Source organism: Gadus macrocephalus, chromosome 9 (assembly GCF_031168955.1).
Source record: "Gadus macrocephalus chromosome 9, ASM3116895v1".
Classification (NCBI taxonomy): Eukaryota; Metazoa; Chordata; class Actinopteri; order Gadiformes; family Gadidae; genus Gadus; species Gadus macrocephalus.
In genome coordinates, this window is record NC_082390.1 from 7708542 (window position 1) to 7714735 (window position 6194).

At 48.5% G+C, this 6194-nt stretch overlaps 1 long non-coding RNA gene across 1 annotated transcript; it reads right to left on the minus strand.

The window, feature by feature from the left end:
* Nucleotides 1-3087: 3087 nt before the first annotated feature.
* On the minus strand, nucleotides 3088-6070 carry LOC132464285 (uncharacterized). The gene is made up of 2 exons (XR_009527226.1): nucleotides 5501-6070; nucleotides 3088-4267 (listed from the first exon to the last, which is right to left on the minus strand). It is a non-coding gene; the product is annotated as an uncharacterized LOC132464285 (long non-coding RNA).
* Between the last annotated feature and the right edge of the window lie 124 nt (nucleotides 6071-6194).

A 6194-nucleotide genomic window follows, 5' to 3' on the forward strand; every position in this document is an offset into this window, starting at 1 on the left:
TGCATTATAGATCTAGGAGCAGGTCGCGATAAACAAAGAAAGACTTTTTGGGGGAGGAAGGCGGTTTGATGGCACACAGTGTCATTGAGCTAGACACAAAACAAAAATGCATTGCATTGTGATTGAACACCTGTGTCAATAGCACACAGGGTACCACTCAGTGGTGCACACATGTAAATTGACACGGCCCTTCCCTGCAAACTATGCAAACGCGTCCCAAAGTCTCGCTAAAAACCCTCAGGCAAGACGCCCGCGGAAGGATTCAGAGCAGAGTGCTGTGCTGAGTATTGGGCTGTAGTCTTCTGTGCTCTACAAAGAATTGCATTTCCCCCTTCGTTATTCTATTATCCTCCTCGCGGGGAATCAGGGTACCACTGTCGCCTGCAACAAACCTAATCATGAAACCTAATGCGAGCTGTTGATATGGGGCTTTACACCGAGAGGAATTCCAATCTGTGTGTGTGTGTGTGTGTGTGTGTGTGTGTGTGTGTGTGTGTGTGTGTGTGTGTGTGTGTGTGTGTGTGTGTGTGTGTGTGTGTGTGTGTGTGTGTGTGTGTGTGTGTGTGTGTGTGTGTGTGTGTGTGTGTAAGCACAAGCGTGAGACAGCCAAGCATGCACTCTCTGAACTACTATTATGCACACAACCCTCCACCCACGTGGGAATTCATCAGGTTTTTTTGAGGATAGAATGAGTCTGTCTGGGCCGCTCCAGACAGTGCAGATTGAACCTTGTTATCCCTGAATACACTCGGCAAAACATCCCCACATACTTTAGCTCCCTCTTTAGTTGGCTGACATGTCCATCGCACCACGATAAGTACTGTAGTAGCTGGCTACATACTTTAGCTCCCTCTTTAGATGGCTGGCATGTCCATTGCACAACGATAAGTACAGTAGTAACTAGCTACGGCAACAGCTCTCGTACCGTTTCTTTGCTTTGAGTTGCCATTTGATGTACAGGTACACAGCCAACCTCACTTTGTGGTCGTATTTGTACCACTAGAGTCAAGGAGCACATTCAGGAAAGGTCATCCTGACATTGATGTCAGGTTTTCTGGGGCCAAACCCAGAGGGCTCCTCCGTAAAAGCCTGGTCTCCTTGCCGTTAAGAGTCCTGTCGACTTGCAGTTTCACACGCTCCACAGGGCGTGTTCACAAACCGTTTTCTTTTTTCAAACGACTTCTGATTGGGAATTTAAGAACATTCCGGTTTCGGAACGTCACACGACAATCAATGTACAGAGAACTGATCGATCGTAGGGTGAAAGTGGTGCGCAAACGATCGCCATTGAAAATCTAGGCCTGCAATTTTTCCACATTGGATTTTCCACATCTGACGGGCAGTGAAGCAAGTTGCATGGAAAGTGTTTCCACACATAACTCAAACTACGCTGAGGGCACGCTCCTTAATGCAACGCTCGATGGCTCGATGGCACGATGGCAATCTAGATCTCAGATTTGGGAGTCTGGAGTCTTAAACATTCCCTCCACCTCCTATCGTAATCCCACCAGAGACATGGACATGAGGGTGTCTGCTGAACTCAGGACATCAGTCCGAGGTCACGCTTCAGAAACCCAGGACCCAGGGGAGCCCTAGTGGGACTGTGGGCTCTGCCGTGGGACCGTCTCCCGGCCAAAGTCCTCCTGGGACCATGGGCCACAAGCTACACGGTTCACCGTCTACGTTTAGGCATCCAAAAGCAACCCCCATATATATGGATTGACTGTAACTCGCCTTGGATGAAAGCACCCGCTACAGGACCGGTAAAGCGTAGTCTCTAATCCTCCCTCAGTTCGGACCCAGCTTTCCGTCTCCGCTTTCCCTCTCTCTCGGTATGTTAAATGGCTTTGGAGTCTCTCTGTCCCTGTCTCTTTCCATGTCTGTCTCTCTCCGTATATGTATCTCTCTCTCTTTCCCGGTCTCTCTTTCCCGGTCTCTCTTTCCCGGTCTCTCTTTCCCGGTCTCTCTTTCCCGGTCTCTCTCTCTCTCTCTCTCTCTCTCTCTCTCTCTCTCTCTCTCTCTCTCTCTCTCTCTCTCTCTCTCTCTCTCTCTCTCTCTCTCTCTCTCTCTCTCTCTCTCTCTCTCTCTCTCTCCATCTCTCTCTCTCTCTCTCTCTCTCTCTCTCTCTCTCTCTCTCTCTCTCTCTCTCTCTCTCTCTCTCTCTCTCTGGTTACTGCATGGACGCTCCGTTCTCCCTCGCCAGCCACACCTGATTGGGCCTGCACACCTTCGATAACGCTCTTATTCCCCCCCCCCCCACCTCTCAGACACAAACACACATACACACACAGGCTCCTTGAACCACAACCTTTATCTCCATGTGCAATCATCGGACTGGTGTTTTTATAGATTTGTCCGCACTTAGCCTGCTTTCTGTTTAGCTTAAGAACACCCATTACCACCATCGTCGATCCAATAGCAGAAGTGAAACAGTAAGCATTATAAATCGCTGGTGAGCAGCGCTTCAGTTGAGTTCAGACCCGTCGCGATGCTGAATCACGTCTGGGAAAATAAAAACAGAGGAGAGTAGATTAAAAGCCAAGAGCAGCCCACTGTGTGTTATATACGAGTTGTTATCAGTATAGAATCACCCAGGTAATAAATATATGTATCTTTGGGGACGGGATAGCCACACTGCCGCTCTACAAATATGGAGTTCAGATAAGCTGTGGTTCGACGCATGCGACACGACGCAAGAGGGAAACAGTAAAAGCTCATTTAGAGAGATGTGCAGGGTTGGAGAACGAGAGAGAGAGAGAGAGAGAGAGAGAGAGAGAGAGAGAGAGAGAGAGAGAGAGAGAGAGAGAGAGAGAGAGAGAGAGAGAGAGAGAGAGAGAGAGAGAGAGAGAGAGAGAGAGAGAGAGAGAGTACGTGAGAGAGTGGGGAAAGTAAACTGCAAGAGAAGAGGCTATGCTCAGGCAACCTGGAGCAGATATTGAATGTCTTATCTGTCACCTGCAGGTCTGTGCTTATTACCAAGGCAGGTGGAGTCAGAGCACAAAAGGGATTGTGTGTGTGTGCGTGAGTGTGTGTGTATGTTTGTGTGGGTGTCTGTGTGTGTGTGTGCGTGTGTGCGCGTGTGTGTGATGTTTGTGTGGGTGTTTGAGCGTATGTGTGTGTGTGTGTGCGCGCATGTGTATGTTTGTGTGTTTGTGTGTGTGTGTGCGTATGTGTGTGTGTGTATGTGTGTGTGTGTGCGTGCGTGTGTGTACGCGTTTGTGTGTGTGTGTGTGTATGTGTGTGTGTTTGCGTTACAGAGACTGTGTTTGCTCTGAGAGTTTAACTCTGCAGCCTAGCGGATGCCAGAAAACAAAATAAACCCTTCTCATCCCTGATCTTTGCTGAAGGCCAATGCTGAGCACACAACTTCTCCCCACTTGTCCTGAACAAGAGCCGAGTGGGTAAGCCAATGGTGGAATGAAGAGACCTTCAAGAAGAGATCTTCTATGGCATTTCAGTGTGCTTAGCCAGAACGCAGAAGCAAGTCCCTCCTACACAAACAAGACTTGGCACGCAAAAGTGTGTCTCGAACAGTCGCTGGTTTTTGCTTGGTCAGTTGCACAGTAAGGAAGTGCTGACACCCTCTCCTCATTGAGATGCCTTTGTTTGAATGTATTTGCTATATGAGCATCTAACTATCTGAAATGCTTACCTTGCACTCTGAGGTGGGAACTAGTGTACTAGTAGGCAGTGGGAATGAACACAGCACTTTGTCTTAGGAGCAGAGACTCTGTGGGTTATTCCACTGGGCCAGAAGACAGCAGCAGGCCCTGGAGATAAGCTATAAATTCATACGCCTCTATACGCAGATACGCTTGCTAAGACTAGGCCAACCCTAACCATTGCATCAATGTATAAATAGATGGATACATGATTGGATGGATCAATGGCAGGGTGGATGGATAGATAGACCGATATAGATAGATAGATAGATAGAAAGGCAGACAGACAATGTTTGTACACAGCCCCATTAATGCCCAGCTGGGGTCCAGCAATAACCCACATTATCATCTTATTTTCCTGGATGCATAGATGAACGTTTCACTGCTGTATCCTTGACACAGTATGTATTCCCTACTAGCCATGCTGTGTGTGTGTGTGTGCAGGAGTTGATCGCCTGCACCGGGCCTACCTGCTGTGGTCAGGCAGTCCTCCTCGTCGCTGTTATCCTGGCAGTTGTCCTCACTGTTGCACAGGAAGCTGCGGTCCACACAGCGGCCGTTGCGACACTTGAAGCGAGACTCCGAGCACACCAGGGGGTTGGCTGCTGGGGTTAGGGAGGAGAGGGTCGTATTGGGACAGGAACACTAGAAGAGACTCCGAAGGGGGTTGGATGTTGGGGTTAGGGGCGAGGGGACGTACGCCCTATTCAACTACCTTTTTCCTCCACGTTTACGCACATTTTTACAGATCCTTTTTTAATGACCCAAATGACCACAAGAGGGAAAATCTAAGCACACTGCAAGTCCACAGCTCGTAAACATTTGATTAGAATACAATTCAACTCTTATTACTAGCTTAAAATGATATGAAATATAGAGTTTAATACTTTTAAAGCATGGTCTTCGGTGATAAACCACTGCCAGCCTGATGATAAAGGGTTTATGATGCTAAAGTTAGCCGAAGACCAACCTCCTCAGAGTTTGGTTCATATTCGGTTTCTTTGTGGCTGTTTTCTAAGGTGTCTGACCAGCTAGAGAGTGCCATCTGTATGATTTTACTTTGAAGTTAAATTTGACTATTAGACTTTACTGCATGAGGAATTATCTAAATAAGGTGAATATTTGGAGTTTCATTTCAAGACGGTGTCGGAAGTAACTTTTAGATGTTAGGTCCCATTTCAACTTCCAACACTTTGATGCAACCAAATTTAGCAGCGTAAAACCATCTGTATATAATTATCCTTGGGATTTCTCAAAGATGTGATGAATGAGTAAGTATCCTGATCTGGAGATCTCTGTCGCATAAAAAAATGTATCAACTTGAATCATTTAAAGTGTGGCAAAGAGTGCAGTGGCAGCATATTCAAGTTTCTCTCTGGGAAGAAACTCTGGTGAAATTATGCAAAATTCCTCCTTCTATCCTGACAATTACACAGTGGTGACGTAGCACGAGAAGGGAGCAGGGATCAAAGCCTCCTCTAAATGGCTAGATTAGATTTGCAGTTAGATTCGAAGTGCTTGGGGGGCTTCAGAGTTCAGAAAGGCTGCGATGGTAATGAGCTGTAATGGGGGCCAGCCAGGGACGCTCCTCGGCCCTCCATAATATGAGCTCTACCTGGGTGTTCAAGCTAAGGACAAGGAAACGTCGGCCCGAGACGTGCGGGGGAAACCGACACCGACCGGCAGACAGACGCTGGGAGCGGGAAACGGAGCTTGATACAATAACGAGGACACGGTGTTGTTTAATTACGCGCGAGAGCCGGCGTTTAGAGGGACTTAAGCTGAGTTAATGGGGTTATTATTGGACGTTGTTACGAGAGATTCGAGACGAGACTCACTGCAGTTGTCCTCGTCGCTCCGGTCCGGACAGTCGGCGAACCCGTTGCAGCGGAAGCGTCCGATGATGCAGAAGATGCCGTTGGCGCAGGCGAAGAAGGTGGGGGCGCACTTTGACCGCACCTTGGCTGTGGAGGGGAGAACAGAGATGTTGAGGGGTTGAGATGGGGATGAGAAGGGGGTGTTGAGGGTGACGGATGATCTGATAGGCTCCAAGGGGAGGGGATGATGATGCAGTGAGTTCTAAGGCGCCCCATTGTGCGTTGTTGTTTTTTGACATATGGGGTCTCGGTCTTCGGAGTGGAGAGCAGGGCATCGGTTAGACTCAGACTCAACCATCTGTCATCCGTACATGCGAGTCAACCAGAGGTTATCGTCAGAAACAGTCGCTGCCGTAAGCCGGGGTGACGCGTGCTAATATAATCGAGGCCCTATTTATAGCCTGGTCTCCGCTCTCCATCTTCGGTTTGTATGCGTTCATGTCCCCCCCCCCCCCCCCCCTCCCTTGCAGAACATGAGCCCAGATAAGGCTGCGGTGAACAAGAAGAATAAAAAAAAGAAACACACACACACACACACACACACACACACACACACACACACAAGTGAATGACAAAGACAAAGAGGGAGGACAGACTGACGGAGCGCTAGTGTGAACCAGCCCCCATCGATCACAGCGCCCGGGACTTATCTCCC